This window comes from Vulpes vulpes, chromosome 1, assembly GCF_048418805.1.
Source record: "Vulpes vulpes isolate BD-2025 chromosome 1, VulVul3, whole genome shotgun sequence".
NCBI lineage: Eukaryota > Metazoa > Chordata > Mammalia > Carnivora > Canidae > Vulpes > Vulpes vulpes.
In genome coordinates this window covers 143016373-143036960 of record NC_132780.1, presented here as the reverse complement: position 1 = coordinate 143036960, position 20588 = coordinate 143016373, and the positions used below count along the sequence as shown (strand labels likewise).

General features: G+C 46.2%; 1 protein-coding gene across 5 annotated transcripts in view; it reads left to right on the top strand.

Annotated features, from left to right (window-relative positions):
• The window catches only part of CLIC5 (chloride intracellular channel 5), a 155942-nt gene that overhangs the window by 120423 nt on the left and 14931 nt on the right, over positions 1–20588 (top strand). The gene's annotated exons all lie outside the window — the stretch shown is intronic.

The window sequence follows — 20588 nt, the reverse complement described above, 5'->3', positions numbered from 1 at the left end:
GGTGAATGCTGCAGGCAGAGCCTGGCCCTTTGCGTTCTCCCCTACTGCAAGTGCAGAGGGTACTGGAGAACCCACATCTCAACACCTGGCTCATCTTCCATCTGGCCTTGGCTACAGAGCCCAAGACTAGTTCTCCCATGAGGCCTTCTCAGAGGGGTCTCAATGCCTCATTTAAGCTTATAGCACTTTAAGTATCTCATTTGGCCTTTCCTTTAAGAATGAGACAAAGCAATATGAATAGAACCATCAAATTGAGTATGTGTAACATCTGAAGAACGGTGTCAGGCCCTGGGAGGAAAAAGAAGAAGGATGAGAAAATTCGCTTGACTCTCAGTGGGAGAATGAGACTGCCCTATGGGTGGGAGCCTGGAGCCCAGCACAGAGCCAAACAGAATAAGGGCTTCATGGATCTTTGTGAACAAATGAGTGAATGAATGACCATCAGATGAATACACAATGGACCCAAAGAAGGTGGGATATGCTAGATGCTCCAGGAGCTTGGAGGAGAAAGGCATATTTTTGGACAAGGTGACCAGGAAGGTTGTAGAGGAGTGTCCCCCACAAAGCCATGTTTGCTTGGGACTTGAGAGTGAGGCCTTATTTAGAAATAGGGTCTTTGCAGATGTAAGTAGTTAAGGGTCTCGAGATGAGATCATCCTGGATTTAGTGTGGTCCCTAAATCCAACACTGGTGTCTTTGTAAGAAAGGGAGAGGGGAATAAAAGGTGGGGGAGAGGGCACACAGAGACCAGGGGAGTGGTTCATGTGAAGGTGGAGCAGAGTTTGTAGTGCTATGACCAAAAGCTAAAGAACTCCTTGAGCTGCCAGAAGCTGGAAAAGGCAAGGAAGGACCCCCTCCCCACCAGAGCCTTGGGGAGGGAGTATGGCTCTGCTGACCCTTGATTTTGGACTTCTGGCCTCTAATACTGGGAGAAGTGATTTCTGGCGTGTGAAGCCACCCATCTGTGGTGCTTTGTTGTGCTGGTGCTGGGACATTGAGGCGGCCCCTCATGACACATGAGCGAGGGCCTGCCACTGCTCGGCAGCCGAGGACCCAGAGACGAATGAAAAGCTCCTCCTGCCTGCCAGCAGGCCAAAACTGGCTGTCAACTCTAGTTTGCAGATTCCACATCCAAAGCCCTTTCCTCTCAGCCACAAATACCTTCCCTCAGACTTGTCAAAGCACCCTCAGAAGGATTATCTCATCTGAGCGTTCCAGAGTTTTCAAGTTACAAATGGCATTTAGATATTATCCATATTTACAGTTCTTCTTTCCCCAAACCCAAAGCAGCAGTTTCCACTGAACATCACGTATCAGTTTCTCATAAACTCAAAGCTCTCCAATTTGTATTGTTTCCACTTCTTCTCTTTCACCCTTTTTGACTCTGGGATGCGATCTGCCCTCGTGCCTCCTTCACCTGCTAGCTCATCCGTGCATGCCAGAGTACAGGCATTTCTGTTCTCCTGGAGAGTCTATCCCCATCACAGTCTTTTGCGCCATTCTTCTGTCTTGCCTGTAACTCCATACTAGTAACCATAGCCTGGGCTCCCTCCCACAACCCTCCTCCTTCACTGTCCCTTCCCTCGACCCTTACCCCCCAGGTATGGTCTACTGGGTCCAACGGTTCTAAGGCTCAGCAAACCAGAAGCCAAGACAGAGAGTAGCACCGTGGTCCACCCCCACACCCACTTGCCATGTTGATGGTCCCCACCCTTCTCTGCTTTGTGCCAGCTCTGTAGTTGTCAACCCCTCATGGCAGCTGCAGAAAGACACCCTAGGCTTCCTTGGACATGCCTCCCTACACTACTTTGCCATTTTTCCCTGGGGATTTACAGCTCTGCCACTATTTCTTCAATGTCCCTTCTTCAGATTGTCTCTTGTGTTTTCAGCTTCCTTTTCTCTTGAAAAGAGCTCTCCCTCCCTTCCACCTTGCCACCTAATGCCTCCCAGATCCCATATATAGCTGGCCATGGTGGTGTTCCTTTTCTGCCCTCTTGACATCAAAGTATGAAAAAAACCCAACAAAATGATATGGTCCTGCCTGGTGGGTCATTTCTTCACTCCCATGGTGAGTGCAGGGACTGCCATTCAAAAGGTCCTTGTTTTCACAAAACCTCAAAAATCCCTAGTTATTGGGGCACATGAGTAGCTAAGTGGTTGAGTGCCTTGCCTTTGGCTCAAGGTGTGATCCTGTATCCCGGGTCCAGGGGTCAAGCTCCACATTGGACTCCCTGCAAGGAGCCTGCTTCTCCCTCTGCTTATGTCTCTGCCTCTCTCTCTGTGTCTCTCATGAATAAATAAATAAAATCTTTAAAAAAAAGTCTCCAGCTACTGAAATCTAGAGGGCATCAAGGGGAGCCATCCGCAGCTAGCACACAAGAGAACTGTTCATGGGTTTGTACATTCGGCCATTCATTTATTCATTCAACCAACACAGATTGCATGGGGCGGCTACAAGTCTGACCTAATGCTTAAAGGGCATTTCTTGTGTGCCAGGCACTGTGCTAGCTTCTAGAGTTGTTGAGACAAATGAGACCAAGTCATTGCCCTCAATGAGCTAACTGGAGACTATAAAACATAAACAGGAGATTACTGGCCTGGGTTGGAACTCTGCATCTGCTACTTCTAGCTTTAGTAGAGAGACTCTCTCTGAGCCACTGTTTCTGCATTTGTAAAACATACTAATATTCTCAGTTTCTGCATCTGCCAACGAAGGCAATTAAGAGCACAGCCAGGTTTGTAATGTGGATTCATTGCCTTTATAAGTCAGTGCCTACCAATGCTTTAGCACAGTACCCAACACATGGTAAATATTCATTTACTGTTAACTTTGATTATAGTTGTTACTGCAAAAATGAGGCAAACTTGAATATTGGCATCAGAAACTACTGCTTCAGCTCATATTCCCTCTGCTCCCAACCAGCCCTTCTGAATGTCCCACTCATGTCATCTCATTTGCTTTGTTCCCCATTTTCTTCGTGCCTTACCTCCTCTCCTCACATCAAAGAGGCTCTGTGGCCTGGCCCTGCCTGTCACACCTTCAGGATTGTTGACCTGGAAGTCATGATTTTGTTCTTTATATTGGTGTCTATCACTGTCCTATCTCCTCCTTTGGTAAACTGCTGGATCCAGGTCCCCTCGGCCTGAAGAGACCAGATCCCACCTCCATACCCTGCCACACCACCTTTACAGACTTGCTCTTCACTTTACCTAAAGATAGCATGGGCTTTCTCATGAAATTCTCTCCATCCCCCTCTTCTCACACTCTCTAAATAAATACATAAGTTAGTAAATAAATAAATTAATTAACAAATACATAACTAGAAGAAAGTCTTAAGACCTCATACTTAGTAGGATGCTACATGGGCTTACTTTCTTGTTGCTTGGGATCCCCCACCACTGTCCTGGTTTGCAGGGGGAAACAGGACTTTGTTTCTGGATGTGCTGTGTTCTCTATAGCTCAGAGACAGGCAACTGTGTGGTGGTTCAACTTGCAGACTCTGAAACCCACTGCCTGGGTTCAGACTCCAGCTTCCCTCCCTCCTACTGGCCTCCTGACACCAGGCAAGTTACATCGACTCTGTGAGCCTCAGTATCTTCATCTGTAAAATAGGTGCAGTAACTGTACATCCCTCCGAGGTGGGCTGAGAACAATGCCACCACTGGGTTCAAATGTCAGCCATTGCTCTGAGCTGTTATCCAGGGGCAAAGAGTGACACCTCAGCAGAGACATCTGGGAGAAAGGCAGTGTTTGAGGGTGTATACAAATATATGATTAAGTCCACGAGTGAGAAGAAGGGAGCACTAGGGACAACATGAAGCACCACCCACACTTATGGGAGGGCAGCGAGACAGGAGTCAGGGAGGGAGGTTAAGAAGGATTAGCCAGGGAGTAAAGAAGAAAGTTGGGAAGGGCAGAGGGCAGGGAAGATCCTGAAGATGAGGAGGAAGGTTTTGTTGTTGCTTTTTTTTTTTTTTTTAAGAGTGATCTGTGATACCAAATGCTGTGCAGAGGATCCTAGGAGGCGTGGTATTGTGCACAGCTCCCTGGAAGAGTCCTCAGGCATTCTTCTCTGACTTCATTCCCCACTCCTGCGACTGTGCATTACTCAGATCCTACACAGCAAGAGGCAGTCCAGTCTGGTTGGAGAAGCAGGGCCCTTCTCCCTTGGAGGCGGGAGGGGGTATAGGCACAGGAGGAGACCACTTGGAGTGCGATCAAGAGCCCATCGGAAGGGATTGCTTGTGGCTCTGAGAAAGAACATTTTTGAGCATGGACCGGGTTTAGATCTGGCTGTAAGGAGTCTCTCTGCTCTGAGACCCCAGGACAGTACTTTGCAGCAGAAGGATCAAGAGAGGGCTCCAGCTATGGCCATCCCCCTGTGGCACATCTGGTAACACCCTGGCAGTAACCAGCAGTCAGCTCTGTCTCCCCTGCCCCCCAGTCCTGTGTCTGCCTTGCTGCTTGGCCAAGAGGCAGCACGTGGGCCTCCACCTCTCACAGCCTCCACCTCTCTGCAAGTGTGACCTCCTGGTTCTGCTGTTTTCATCTTCTTCTGAGAGGCCATCACGGCACATGGAGCCCCCGTGACCCAGACTGGGGAGCAGCCTGACTCCGCAGCTCTGGCTCTCCTGGCTCTGGTACCCCACCCTTGCTCCAGTAAGGGGACACCCTTGCTCTGCCACTGGGACACCACTGGTCCTCTTCTGTTAGCTTGAGGGGTTGCTTTTACTCCCTCCTTAAACAAGTCCTCTCTAAGAGGACCTGGGCTTTCCTCTCTGAATATCCATCTTACTTTGTGCATTTCTAACCCCCAAACTGCCATTTGAACAGACTAAAAATCTCTGCCAGGCGTCTTGGCTTTCAAGAAATTCATTTAGCTACTTACCCTACTCTGGCTTTAAAATACTCTCTTTGACTTTACTTTTCACAATCTCTCCATTTTCCTTATGCTTCAATCCTACCAAGTCTACAGATTTATTTTAGTTTTTGAACATATTGTGTGTTCCGGATGCTTAACAGAAGGGTCTAATGTGTGTCTTTAATTCTCTGTTACTATTTTTAAAGCCCTCTTTATGTTTCTTCCAGCCCTATCACATTTCCCCAGGTACCATTCATATTCCCGCCCGGTGTCATTTCCATGTCGTTGTTGGCTCATGTTGTATTTTTATGTACTTTCCCCATTTTCTTTTTTTTGGAGAGGGAGTGGACATACATGCATGTAGACTAAGGCAAGACCCCAGTGTTTCTTCTGATTCATTCCCACCCGCACCTGCTGTGTCCATCCTCAAGCACACTTCTGCTTCCCTCTCCCCGCCTAAGAGGTATAAAAGTCCCACCCCAGTCCCTTTTATCTCACCCATACATCATGTAAAGCTTTATGACTTTCCCTAGCCACATTTGCATACTTTTAAAATTTTAAAAAAATTAAAAAAAAGATTTTATTTACTTATTCATGAGAGACCCACAGAGAGAGAGAGAGGCAAAGACACAGGCAGAGGGAGAAGCAGGCTCCATGCAGGGAGCCAGATGCGGGCCTCGATCCCGGGTCTCCAGGATCACACCCTGGGCTGAAGGCAGGCGTTTAACCACTGAGTCACCCAGGCGTCCCTCTTTTTTTTTTTTTTTTTAACGCTTCACACATATACATGTCAGGTTGCTGGTACCTCATATATCTGAGCTGAATGATTACTTTCCCACTTTGGATGATTTCCATCTTAACAGGCTTCCTTGGAATTCCCTTGTGTCTTCATCCTTCAAGAGTAGCATTCTCTTGTATTTTTGCCTCTATGTTCTTCTGTCTGAGGGGCCTGCTTTTTATTTTCAAATGTATTTTCACTCCACTTGCTCCAGAAAGACTTTATAACTGCTCGCAGGGGTGCATAATGCACGGCAAAGCAGCATACAGGAGAACGAGGTGAGAAAGAACAAGGCACAAGCACAAAACAGAACTCAGGGTTTGCTGAAAAAGCAGAAGCCGCTCTGCAGAGCCCTGATGCTGCACGTAGACGCAGGCCACAAATTGGATGCTAAACCTTCTAGCACACAGAGCCAGGAGCGACCTCCTGGTCAGCTACAGTTGGTTCTCCCTGTAAGACAAAAACATACCAACCTCCCAAAAGTATAGGGAACGTTATCGATCTGGGGGCTGGAGTCCTGGTGTGGGGGACCTGCTTCTTTGCTTTGGCCTATGTGTTGTGGGATTTCCCTTCTGATCATCCGCTGCCTTCCCGCTCCTTTGATTTCTGCCATCTTTCTCCTGCAGGCACCCTGCCCCTCTCCCCATCCTACTGGTCTTCACTTGGGCCCTCTTTCCCCCAGAAATGCATTTTCTTCTTTTTTTTCTCCATGTACCTGAAGGGCCATAAGAGCCCCCTGCAGCTTCTGGCCTTGTCACCAAGTCATTGCTGGACTCGGATCAGCCTGCCCATGCCTGTCTGTTTTTATCACGACTCTCATGCTCCTGTGTTTGCAAAGATGTGCCCCTTTCTGCTTATAGAAGGCACTATACTCTCCTACCATACTCTTCCTGAAGTCTTTGTCCTAATACAATACTTCTGACCTCCTAAGTAAAGTCTTAAAAGCCTTCCGTGGCTGCCTGTGGTATGCTAGACGCAGTGCTGTGTGTTTAGAGTAAGGTCCCATACCAGAGACTGAGTTGTCTCTAGCTTTTGCCCCTCCTTAGTTCGAAGTGTAGTAGCCGTATTTTCTGCGCTGAAGATCAGATGTCTAACAAATTGCCTTCATTGAAAAGAATCAAATTATAAGAAATTGGTACTGTCCCAGAAAATCCAGGACACATGTCCCCAAATGAAAAGCACCTGGTTGGGGCTTAGCCCTCTGCTTCCTCTTCTCCCCAACCCAAAGCCAAACCTAGCTGCCACCATGAACAAAAGGAGAGTATATCACAGCTCCTACCATCTCCTGGCCTCAGATCCTTTGCTGAAACACAGGAGTTGCTGTTAGCCTTGAAGGTCTCTGAGCAATCGTGCTGGTGTTTACAAATGAGGGCAGAGGTTTCCTCCTTCCTGAGGCTCGCATCAGCGGCTTCGCTTCCTGAGACCTGGAAGCAAGCAGTGGCCCTTCTGGATTTATTCTGAGAAAATGAGCGATCATAGCCACCTATCAGAAAGAGGACTCTTGGAATGTTCTAGAAACCTCAGCCAGCTCATCTCATCCTTGGGATGATCATTCCCACTAGATGAAAATGAAAATGTGACTGAAGGATTACACTCCAGATATTATCATATCAGTTACTCCCATCCTGCCTCTTTCTCTTCCTTTCATCTTCCCCCAGAGCCCTCATGAATGGTAGCATGATCAAGCCAAATGCACTTGCTTTCCTTGCTCCTTCCTCTGGTCAGGCCTGAATCTTCAAGTTGTCCTGTCTTCTCTTTTTCTAAAAGGTTGGCCATAGCCTCTGGATTGGCCATGCTCCTGCCTGATGCTAGTGGAAAAAGAATTTATCTGTAGCACTGGCAATCTTTCTTTCTCTGCCAGATTCCCAGTGGTTTGTGTCCACACAAGCTCATGTCCTTGCAGCCTGGCTGGCTGGCTGATAGCACCAAGAGACCGGCTCCTCCTGCAGCCTGTTCTGTGTGTGCTCCCTGCCCCATTGCCAACTACCTGCTTCCTAGCCATACCCCTTGCTCCCTTTTAATAAAATCTCTGATTAAACAAGACCATCATTTGATGTATGGGGGTTGAGGCTCACAGGCTTCATCCCAGTATTAAGAAGTTTACAACTCAATCTGTAGAATGGGCTGCCAACAAAAGTGAGTGTCCCATCATTGGAAGGGCATTGGAAAGGGCTGGACCTTTGAAGATAAGAACTGCTGGATCCGAGGTACCATCTTAGATGAGACCTTATTATTTTAACTACCAGTAAGAAACAAAATATGCCTTCAAATAAACAAAAACCCTTTCATTTAAACTATAACATTTTGATTGTAAAAAAGATTCTGATTTCAGAGATGGTCAAGTGTGAAAAAATGAAATATGAAAAGTAGATTATTCTCATAAGCTTTCCCAAATGGAACATTCTATAACTTCCTAGAGGCTCTGCAGTGGAGCGTCAGATCCTCCTTAGGCTTGACCTTGAACTACACCTTTGGAAAGAAAGTGAATTGAGGTCAGTATTACTTCCAGATCCCTCTAGGCTAGCTGTCCTAACTCCATATCTGCTGAGTGTCTGTTGTGTCCCTGTTTCTTGTGTCTGGAAACAGGTAGAACTTCTCTTTTAGGTTCAGGATCAGCAAACATTTTCTTTCTTTCTTTTTTTCTTTTCTTGCATTCTTTCTTTCAAGATTTTATTTATTTATATGAGGGAGAGAGAGAGTGTGTGTGGGCAGGGGGAGGAGCATTGAGAGAGGGACAAGCAGACTCCTCACTGAGCACAGAGCCTGTGAAGGCTCAATGTAGGGCTCCATGGGAGTGGGAGGCTCGATATGGGGCTCCATCCCAGGACCCCGAGACCATGATCTGAGCCAAAGTCAGACACTTAATCAATTGAGCCATTCAGATGCCCCCAAATATTTCCTGTAAAGGGTCAGATGATAATTATTTCAGACTTTTTGGGCTACCTAGGCTGTCACAACTGCCCAACTTTGCTATTGGAATGATAAAGCAGCCACGGCAACATGTGAACAAGTGACTGTGGCTGTGTTCTGATACATACAGCTTCACTTATGGACACATGACAATTGAATTTCTCATCATTTCCAGGGGTCATGAAATGTTATTCTTCTTTTCAATTTTTCCAGCCATCCCAAAATGTAAAAACCATCCTGAGTGCAAAAATACACAGTGGGCTGCATTTGGTCCTTAGACTATAATTTGTTGACCTCTGTCTCAGGCAGGCTCCGACTATAATAGGAAGTTCTTTTCATTTCTCTACCTCTCAGACTCTCCCTTTGTAACGGGAGATTATAATACTGTTCTTTCTTGTAGAGTTGTCATGTCAATAAAATGAATTAATGCAGTAAAGCCCTGAGGAAAGTTCCTGGCACACTGTAGGCACACAATATGCAATAGCTGTTGCTGCTTTGCTACTGCTAATTTCACAAATCCTCCCCCAAATTGCCTGGTGTCCACCCTCCGGCCTGGGTGGCTCAGCTCTTGCTGTCATATGGCGGCATGTGCTGCCCTCTTCTGGCAGTTGGAGGAATCAGCCTAGAAGAGGCTAATGATCGAGGAGGCCTGGGGATGTTCAAGCATCCTCTGCAAAGGAGAACCCACTTATGCCCAAGCCTTGGCCAGGGGTTGAAGAAGAGGCCAGGTCTCCCCTTGGGGGCTCAAACCTGTCTTCCATTATCTGTCCCCCACACCCAGGATGGGGCATGTCCAGCAGGCCGGAGGGATCCTCCAGAGAGCTCGTTGGCTACCCGCTAACTAACTAGCTGCCCTCAATGCTTCTCTCTCCACCCCCTTCCCCTCCCACTACCTCCAGTCTTTAGTTTTTTCAACTTCCTTGCCCTAAAATAGGAAAGTGTATGAAAGGATTCAAAAGCAGCCGGGGAGGGCTGTTCTGTTAGCTTAGAACTAACAAGCCCCTTCCTATCTCAGCCCCAGGATTTCTCCCAAAGCATCCTGAAAGCCAACTGCTGTTGGGGGTGAGGGTGGGGAGGCGTGAGGTGGAGCGTTTTTCCAGACTCCCCAGGATGTGGCAAGCCATGTTGAAAAGAGAGTGTATGTTTATTATTTCCAGCCACTTCAATCACAAGGTGGTGATTTCCTCCTCCTCTTCCTCCCTCCCAGCCCTCAGCCCCACGTCAGGGTGGGCCCAGTCTGGAGGCCGTGGCCCTTCCAGGGGGGTGGGCACGGCCCGCCTCCCATTCAGCCTCATGCTCTGAGGGAGCTAAGGGAATATGAAAAAGGTAGGAATGTGAGTTGTAATGACTCTGCTGAGAAACACAAGCCAGCAAGGGGGCAGTGGGGTTCCAGGTCTATCCTCTCAGACACACCGACCCGTTCTTCGGAGAAAGACAGCTGTGTCCCCACTCAGGACAACTGGTTCCCTGGACGAAGTCCTCAGCCCAGGCTGTTATCATGGTGGAGGCTCCTGGGTGGTCCCCGGACCACCACAGTGGTGAGGATAACGAGGTGACTGTCTTGCCACTTCCTCATAAAGCAGCCATTGCTGTCTCGTTTCAAAAACGCCTCTGGTCATAAAGGAACCCTTCAGGCTGCCTTCCTGGGCCACCCCTGTGTGCAAATAGCCAACTCGGGATATTTTGTTTGTTTGTTTGTTGGGTTAAGCTTTGCTTTGATTAGCCTTCTTACAAGGAAAAACAAATAGCCTGGGCTCAGTGGGACCCACGTCCCAGGCTTGGCAAGTCCTGCGTAGAGGTGCCCCCCCCCCCAAGGCGGCAGGTCCTTGAAGCTGGGCGCAAGACCGAGGGCCAGGAGTGAGTATTTCCTTCTGGCACCTCCCAGGAGTTGCCCAGGGGATTCCTCCACAGGGTCTTTGATTTGGTTCATTATTGAGGCGGATGCCGGCAATTTATAATCTAACAAATGTTGCTTCTGAACCGAATCTTTGGAGGGCGGTTGGTGGTGGCATGGCATGAGGACGGGGAGCAAGGGGGAGGCGATGAGGGGGAAGGTCCAGCGTGGGTGGGCGCATTCATTAGTGGAAGGAGCCGGCGTTCGCTGTGTGGGCTCCCCGGCTGGAGTGGAGCGGAGACCACCAGCACCATTCCATGTGGTGGAATTTCCCGCCGTCTGACCAGAACCAGTTTGCCTGGCCTGGCCTGGCCTCAGATCAAGGCCTGGGGAATAAAGGAACATTAAATGACTAATTTGAACACTAGTTAAATCCTCTTTCACCTCTGGCTACCGTTACCTCATCCTGTGCAACCGACACCTCTTGTCTTTGTGCAGTCTACACGTGGGAGCTAAGTGTGTCTCTCTCTGTCTCTCCCCACACGCGTGCACACGCACGCGCACACACACACACACAGCTCCTGTGTGTTCTGGTATTTCCAGGCACCAGCAGAGGCCAGTAAGTACCTCCTTAAGTAAATGGCATGTATCAATTCATCTGAAAACACGGGCTTGCAAGTACCGTTGTTTCAGTGATGACACATGACATGGGTCTCACAGCTTCACTATGAAGCATAATGGTGTTAGGACCACAGAAGTGCAGTAGTGTGTGTGTGAACCTGTCTACACTTCGTCATGCACGTGTGGGTCAGGAGTATTACAGTTGGTGATGCGATGTCTGCACTTAGAACCTCTCATCTGTAATTAGCATAGAGCTCTGAGGGAAAATTCTCTCTTCTCTGTTGACTCTCACTGGAGAATGGCTCTGGGTAAATGAGCATGTAGGATGGGTTTCCCCACTTGGGGGAATGACAAAATACGAAGTCTAGGCGGTGACTTGAACCTTCTATTGAAAACTTCAAAACACCTCAATTATAAACTCTCTTTGTCAAATTCGTCACTGTCTTGTCCAGGCAGGTTGGATAATGTTCTCTCCATTTTGCACAGCAGAAGTCGGGGCATGGAGCAATTGCCCCAAAGACATGAGGGAGCCATGATGTGACAAATCAGGCATTTCTCAGCTTTTAAATTCCTTTGCCATTGACTAAGTGATGCAGAAACACGGGAATTGAAACCAGAGGCTCAGTCCAGTCTGATATGATGAATTTATCAGCTATTTAGAATAATTTGTTGGGGAAAAAAAGTTATGACACATAACTTTGACTTTAAAACTCCTAACCTTCTTTAAAAATCTGCACTAGAGCTGTCTTTCTGGAGGGTACCCCATGCCACTTCAAGCCCATTCATGAGTTTAGCCTGAGTGCATTAGCTAGATTAACTAAAGAGACACCTATTTAGGGCTTAAATATGTCAAGTAGCACTTCATTTTGTTTGCCATGTCATTCAGATCATTTTATAACTTGAATGCACATTTGAGTCCCCCAGGCTTTTGTTAAAAATGCAGATATCGATGCAGTGGGTCTGAGGTGGGTCCTGAGGGATCCCAGATCATTCGATGCTGCTGGTTGAGGAGGGAGCTTTGAGAAGTAGAGTTCTGGGCAGCAGTCCCAATGAAGGCACTCTCAAGAGCCCAGCTCCACATCTGGCCCAGAGCAGGTCCCAATAAACATTTAGGAACTGAATGAATGAACCAGCTCCCAAATACTTCAAGACATGCCTATGCTATCTGCTCATTCCCCGCCCCCCAAAAAAAAGGTTGGTAAAAGGGCCTGGCCTGCCTCTTCAGCGTTAATGCCATTTCCTCCACCTGCCTCCTGTTCTAGCCTCACCTTAAAGCCTGTCCCATATCACCCACCCTCTACTCTCTTGACTACCTTTGAAACTTCCCAGCCTCCACTTCATTATGTTCTATGACTAGCACCGTCTCTCAGCTGAGACCATATAGTGCTTTCATAACCTGTGTTGTATTATGTGGAGCCTCATGGTGGAAAAAAAAAAGAGGAAGTACCACATTTAAAACCATCAATAAGAACAATCTGAACAGTTACCTCATGAAGACCATCGGTTGGTGGAGGCGGTGATGGTGTTTGCTTAAGTGGTATTTTTCTTGTCATCCTTATTTTTTTTTTATAAAATACATTCAAGGAACATTGTACTTGGGGTTAAAGGTGAAACTTCACCAAGAGTCAGAAGAGGAAACACAGGAGACTAAATTCCTGTGTTCTTCCAGCTAGAGGTCAGAGGTCAGATTATTCTTCTAGATATCCCTGGTCGAAGAACCATTTAATGATCTGGGTCACAGTAAGAAATACATTTCTCTCTGCTCATGTCTCGAACCCCTTCCATTCCTAAATATTCTGGAGAAGAGGGTCGAACCACGTGATTCATCTGTATGGCTCTCTGACTCTGATCGTCACTTGCCCATTGATGTTTGCAATGACAATTACCCGTATTTTGCATCTGTTTGGAGGACCTCAAAGACAGGTTTTGCTCAACACTTTGCCCACGTCCAGGACCCCGGCTTTGGTCCTACTTGTGTCACCTGGCAGAGAGGAGCATGTTGGTGGTGACCTATACTCCTTTGGCTCTGATGAACCCCCAGGAGGGCATGCCAAGCCAAACAAATGAATTCCCTTCAACCATTCCCGACAGACCAAGTGCTATCATTACACAAAGAAAGGAAACCATTGTAGGACCTCTAATGAGATAAAGCCAGTTGCATAAGCATGTAGAGACATATAGAATTACATTTTAGGGGCCCTCACCTTTCCTCAAACCCTACTGAATAGCTCATTCTTTCAACAAATACTTATTCAGTACCAGGCACTGCACAAGGTGCTAGAATAATAATGTAATAAAGAAATATTGACAATATCTATGTGAATTGGCAAAGATTGTGTTTCGCTGCATATAATAGAAACCTGATTACAGACGCTAAACCAAATATTTGATTTATTTTACTTAGCGAAAACCTATAGAGCATTTTACTATGTGCCATGCCCTGCTCTAAGCACTCTTTATAAATGTTTACTTCTTAATAGGAGTTTGCTTTTCTCACATAAAAAGAAGTCCAGAGAGTAGAGAGGTCCAGGCAGTTGTAGTTGCTCAAAGAAGTCATGGATCTAGATCCTTAGAGCATAAATTGTCTATCTTTAATGTGTGACTTTCATCCTCATGTCACAAGATACTCCACTTCCAGACATTATGTCTGAGCTCCAGGCAAGGGCAGCTTTTCTCTCCCAGAGGTCCATCCATAAAATTCCACTTTTATCTCGTTGGTCATAACTTGGTCATTTGGCCTTCTCTAGTGAAAGTCTGAGAAGATAAATATTTTTGCCAGGGCACATTACCACTCTGAAAAAATCTGGGTTCTTTAAATAACAAAGAAGGTGAGAGTGAATTTTTGCATATAATTCACTTTCAACTTCAGGTGACTTAAAAAAGCTGCAGTGAAAATATCTGATCTAGCCATGCCAAAATAGTATTTCAAATTCTCCTTTGGGGTTGACCAAATCTGAATCATTACCCCACTTAGATTTTTAAGAAATAGAAGTATAGGGGCTCCTGGGTGACTCAGTTGGTGGAGTATCCGACTCCTGGTTTCAGCTCAGGTCATGGTCTCTGGGTCCCAGGATCAAGCCCCATGTAGGGCTCTGCGCTCAGGGGGGTGTCTGCTCGAGATTCTCTCCCTCTGTCACTCCCCCCACCTGCTCTCTGTCTTTCAAATAAATAAATCTTAAAAAAAAAAGAAATGGAAGGATAAAATTGCACATGTATTCTGCAACACTCTGACTTCAAACTTTAGAAGATGCATGACTCATGTAGTAAAAGCCATGCAACTAAAACACCTGGTGCATAGCTTCTCCCCTGAGACTGTAATCCTTGTGGAGGCAAGTGCGGGCAGCTGGAGGGCTGCTCTGAGCAAGGAGGGGTGGTGGAGGGTATAATTTTGGCGTATCAGGGGAATTCTGTAAAAGTATCACTCGCCCCCAACTCCTGCAGAACTTACCCTCTAAGTTTGCCCCTTGCATGACTATGAGACACAAAGCTCACTCTGGGGAGACTGTGGTTACAACAGCCGACTCAGAGTGAAAGGACCAGCTGAGTACTCCAGAAAATGCTGCATAACTCATCTGGGGTGACTTCCTCAAGGTAGAGGGTGAGGGAAGCACAATGTTTATCAAGCAAACTTTTTTTCTGGTAACTCTAAGAATTTACTAGCTTTTTGTATGCTTGATTTTTTTATACATCAAGCATATCACACCTTGCACCTAAGAGCCACTCACTGCATGGTGGCTGTAGTTCTAAACCTCCTAGAGGGGCATCAGTCGTTGCAGGCAACCCTACAAGGTGTGCTTTGTTAGGATCTCCGTTTTGCAGAAGAGGAAACTGAGGCACAAGATGTTAAGCAGCCCGCCCAAGCTAGTAAGTGTCTGAGCCAGGAACCCCACTCAGGCACCTGGTCCCATAGTCTGTGCACCTGACCTGTACACGTGATACATTTAAATAATCCATTATTTAAAATGTATGTGGTGCTGAGTTTTTAAACAAGAGTAGGGAGGTCATTTAGGAAACTGTGATCAAATCAGTCCATAAACCATGTGTGTTTCCCAAATGCACCACACAATCCCAGCCTCACTTGGGGAGCCCTGACACAATAGCCATGGGAGGCGAGGGGCACCGAACCTGGCCCACCCACAGTGGGCACTGGAGAGAAATGAGTTAAAAGAAAGAATGGGCAGCCAGGGGAGAGTTTACAGTATAGTCAGAATGTTGGAAACTGGTAATTATTTAAATGTAGAGCTGTGGTGGCCGGGTGGCAGTTTTTAAATTTGTTAATGGCTCTTATATAAAAGATGTAGGCATTTGAAGATGAGTAGGATAAAATGTGACCAACTCAGTTTGTTTGTTTGTTTATTTATTTATTTATTTATTTATTTATTTATTTATTCATGAGAGACACATGGAGAGAGGGGCAGAAACAGAGGCAGAGGGAGAAGCAGGCTCCCTGCGGAGAGCCTGATGCGGGACTCGATCGCAGGACCCTGGGATCAGGCCCTGAGCCGAAGGCAGACTCTTGCCCAACCACTGAGCCACCCAGGCATCCCAGTGACTAACTCACTGTAGCCTGAGTGCTTGGAGGGAGGGAGCGTTGAGGAAGAAAGTCTCTAGGTCCAAACACTGGACAGAAGACCAAGAAAGTATCTCCCTTGACATCCTGAGTCTTTGAACATGAGGACTGAGCCTAATCTATGGCCTGATACTTAAAAATAACCTGTTACAAAGTAACCATAAAAATCTCAAGTTTTCAGCCCGATTCAGTCTGCTACATAAACTACAACCAGCATTAATAGCTCCAGTCAGCATTTATGTCTCTCCTTCTATTAGCACAATGGTTTTTACAGCCATTTATGAGTTTCTGGAAAGCCTAATAGAAAACACACATACATGTTACACACGTTGGCTGTGGAAGATGCGGTTTCCGTCGGGTAAGGACAGGCCAGGAGGGGTCGCCACCGCCCCGCGGCTGGAGCCTGGGCAGGGCTCCCCAACGGGAACAGCTCTCGGCGGGTCGCTCCAGCTGAGCTACACCCTCCCCAGCGAGTTTCTGCTGCTTCCTCTTTCCACTGGCTCCTTCTCAGTCAGTCTTCCTCCCGCTCTCTCTCTTCCTGTTGATAAGCGATCCCTGGGGGAGTTTACAGGGTACAGACAGTGTACACCGAAGGAGACCTAAGTTTGAAGACATACATGATCATCTTTCTTTTCAAATTCGTGGTGGCTTTTAGATTTAGAAAATTATCTGAATCGGGAAGTGTCTACGTTATGCATATGTCCCTTCTTCATACTTAAAAAAAAAATCTTATGAAAGCCATGCCAAGGTTGTCCTAAATTCTTTACCATGCTGGTATTTAAACACAGCCAAATGATTGCCAAAGACACAAATATATATATATACACACACACACATATGTAGTTTGTTGTTGGGAGTCATACATCTAAATATGGGGCAAATATCAGGTAGATTTGTGGAATTGTATAAAAAAAGATGATTCTTCTCAAGGATCTGCTATAGGGCTTGAGGAAGAAGCTCTTGAGAGGACCTGTCTCTTCTTCAAGGAGAGAGCCCTGGCTACCTTAGAAATATCTCAAAGAAATATATATCCATTCACTTGGTGATCTCTCCACCAAAGGGGGGTGGGTAGGGGGCTTCCAACAATGTCCTGTATCCCAGTCCACCTTAGTTGTAAGACCTGAATCCTGCCTTGGGACTAAAGAATCATTTACTGACCCCTTACTGGAAAGAACTATGGGAGTTTGTCATTTAATTCACCCTCCCATTCAAGGCTGAAATCTTTTCTAGAACAAACAAATAATACCCATGGCAGCAGGAGCTACAGACTCCTCTTGAGCTCAGCTGATGCTGCAAGAGGGACCAGTAGGGAATCTGTTGAAGTTGCCATTGCATTTTCCTTTCTCATAAACCACTGTTTTGTCTTCCCAACCTTTCCTGTTTTCACCAGTACCTAGAAATGAAGGCCTGGGAATGGCTTCCCACATGGGAACTCCTGGGTCTTTCACAGCTAGAGCCAATTTGATATCCTCCTCTCTGGCTATGGGGCCAAGTCTAGGGTTCTTGGTCTCATGCCAAAGGTGGACATGAGTTCTCCAAACTATCAGACCAAGAAAGTTTGACTCATTCCTGTAGCCTGGAGAGAGCAAAGCCAGATCCAAAAGAGATGATTCCAGGCAACTTGGGATTGCAGACACATTGGAAATGCAAGTGTGAGCTCCATCCTCCAAGCTGGCCAGGATTCCCCTTGCACCTGGGAAGTTCCTGGATGCTCAAATAAGCTTCACTTCAGACACCTGGCTTCAGTCTCTCCTTCTTTCACATCCTCTTATAAACTGAAGCTCTACAGCTGTAATAGTCATAGCTAAGTTTTGTTAAGTCCCTCTATGCACCAGAGTCTGTAGAAGATGCTTAGAAGCAGCCTGTCAACAACCAGAACCGTGCAGGATTCAAACTCAGATCTTTTGAAAAGCAAAGTGGACGTACCACCCTGTGGCTGTGGTCACAAGACCTCTCAGGGAAGCCTAGTGCAGGGCTATATGACACCCCAACTCAGGATCTCTCCGTCCCTTCCCTGTTGATAGCTGTGACATGTGAACATACCCCAAGGGCCCAGGCACAGGAAAGTAGGGCTCACTAAACCTGAAACAAAATTTAGTTCCCATCTTGTGCAATCCTGCTGCCATTTTTGCCTCTGTGGTTGAAGGACTGGGCATTGATAACGCTTTGAGAGATAAAATGACCATGCGGCTCAGCTATGCCTTACCTGTTTTGTGTTGTAGAAGGGTCACTGTGGGTCAGAGGGTATGAACCCCAGTTCCCACCTGCTTATAATTTTGCCTTTATGTGGTCATTCATATTAATGTAACTCAACTATCGCTGGGCTATGTTTTCTATCTTTAAGGGCTTTCGCAACAGAGAAAAGCCATGTGACTCCAATTCCCTAAACTTGAAAGATGAATGTAGATCTTTATGGAGGGATTCTTACTGAGGAGGGAACCACACTGCCCAGCACAAAGCCAAATGTTCCAACCTCACCTGACCCCCACCCCAGAACATCTCTGTCTCTCCTTAAAATTGTCCTCTTTATGACAACATTTATGTTCCTGCCCACCTGACCGGCACCTCCTCTTCTCCCACCCCTGTAACTCTCCTGAGCCTTACTGCTTCTCCAACCTCTTCCTCTTTCCTGGATCTTTGGCCCTTGGGCATCTTGTGTAAAGCAATATGACCTCCCTGTTTCAGAAGAAAGGCTTTTTCTTCCAGAAAGGTGAGATAGAGATGATATTACATTCTTACTATTTGATTTTCTTTTGTTCCCATCACATTATCATTCGTGTTTAAAACTATCAAATGTCAACAAGGCATGGCCATCTTTCTATTTTCTGTCCAAGAATACACGATGGCCAGAGAAATCTCCTTTGTGGTCTCCCTCAAACCACAGCTATGCTTTTTTTGTTATATTGACATGATCTCGAAAGAGATGAAAAGGAAAAACTTCATCCAGTCCTCCAGGTATTTCTCATTATCTAGATACTTACATCTTCATAAGAAAAACTCATATGAATTTCTTTCTTTTCACCAAGATGTTCTGCTTGCACAGATGATGTGACACCATTGGCCTTGTATACAGGCTAAGTTAGTATTTGTTGCTGAGAAATGATGTTAAGGGTCCTGGTAGGCTCTCTCCTTAGAAATAACTCCTTCTAGACCCAATGATAGTCACTGAGAGGAGCACCAAGAATTCCAGCTAAAATCAGGCCATTAACAGAAGAACACAAGTATTTTATCAAATTCACTAGAAGTTAAGGCATAAGGAGTGGTGTCCTAATAGTCACACTCTTGTTAGGTAAATAAGGGCTTATGAGAAAAGTCTGCAGCATGAAAGGAAGATGGAAGGCTGAGTGGACTCCCAAAGAGCCATGGGTTGGTCCTTGGCACCCAGAGTGAAAGAAATTTAAGTTTTGGAATCCAGCAGTCCTGTTTTTAAATACTGGTTTTCCTCCTTACTTGGATAATAGGGCTAGTACTTTTCTCTTTGTCTTTCTTGAGTACAAGATTCTAATCTGCCCTGAGCATCCATTGGCCCCATGACAGATAAGAATTCTATAGAAGGAATTCTAAGATAGAAAGAAAAAAGTAATCAATATTTAGCTGCTGATTCAAAATAGCATTTTCAACAAGACAGTAGCCTTACAAGCCAAGCTATCGTCTTAAAATGCTCTAAATCTCTTTATCTCTCAGTTTTAGCACATCAGGAACCATACCGAGAAGCCTCAGATCACAGAGAAGAAATGACCGTTCAGTCCATGCAGTGGGCCAGGGAAGCTTGCTGTTCAGTGGTTGATGGACCATTTGACATAGGAAAATGTAAAGGAAAGTGTACCCTTCCTGGACCATAGGATTTGGGGATGAAGGAGAAGAGACAGGTAGAAGGGTCAGGCAACTAGAGATGCATCTAGAAAGCTCTATGTGGCATTTTGCTTGGGAATCCTTCCAGGGCTTTGGAGGGAACCAAACAGCCAACCTCTGACCACTATCCTACCATCAACATCCCTGTGCTTACTCTGGAAGAAAGTGGAGGTTTCATTAAGAAAAAAGTAAAAAAAAAAAAAAAAAAAAGTAAAAAAAGAGAAAAAAGTAACTGGGACACCTGGATGGCTCAGTGGTTAAAGAGTCTGCCTTCGGCTCAGGGCGTGATCCTGGAGTCCCGGGTTCGAGTCACATATCGGGCTCCCTGCATGGAGCCTGCTTCTCCCTCTGCATATGTCTCTGCCTCTCTCTCTGTGTATCTCTCATGAATAAATAAATAAAATCTTAAAAAAAAAAGTAAACACAAAGAGACACAGGACCTGTGGTAGCTTCCCAAAGCCTCCACCTGCTAGATCCCAGGACCCCTATCTCCCCAAGGCCATGAGCTCACAACAGTCCCCTTGCCTTCATTTTACTTATCGAGGAAAGACAGAGGAGATGGAGACTTTCTGAGAAAAGGAGCATTTTCATGCAAAACAAACAAACAAACAAAAAAACAAACAAACCTGAGAATTCTCTAGAGGGACTATTTATTACATCAGACTGGATTGTAATTCAGAACGGACTAAAATAAAATTGTTATTCTCCCATTACCCAGGGGTTGGGGCTCGTAAGGAAGACAACAGTAGTTAAAAACCAAACAAGGTATAATTTCAGTGTGCCTCTGGCCCCAGTTTGCTTGCACATGCATGTGTGCCTTGGGGAAGTCTAAGACTCAATTTCTTTATCTGTTAAATGGATATGAATAATAATTCCCATCAACATAGCTTCACTGTCTATTTAAATGATAGGTTGTGTAAACATTCCTGGTCTTACTTCAGAAATTCAGTTACTGTCTTTCTTGCTGGTGCTGGATCAGAGCCATGAGAGAGGCACCGTGGGACGGAGGGTCCTCGGCCTGGGGCCAGCTCCCAATAGCCCCGATCGTCTTCTCCATGGGAGAGCTGAACAGACGCCTGTCTGGGCTGCAGCCGGCAGTCAGAGGTGGCTCCCTGGCTCTTATCTCTCTGCAAGTTCACATGCCAGAGAGAAAACACACGT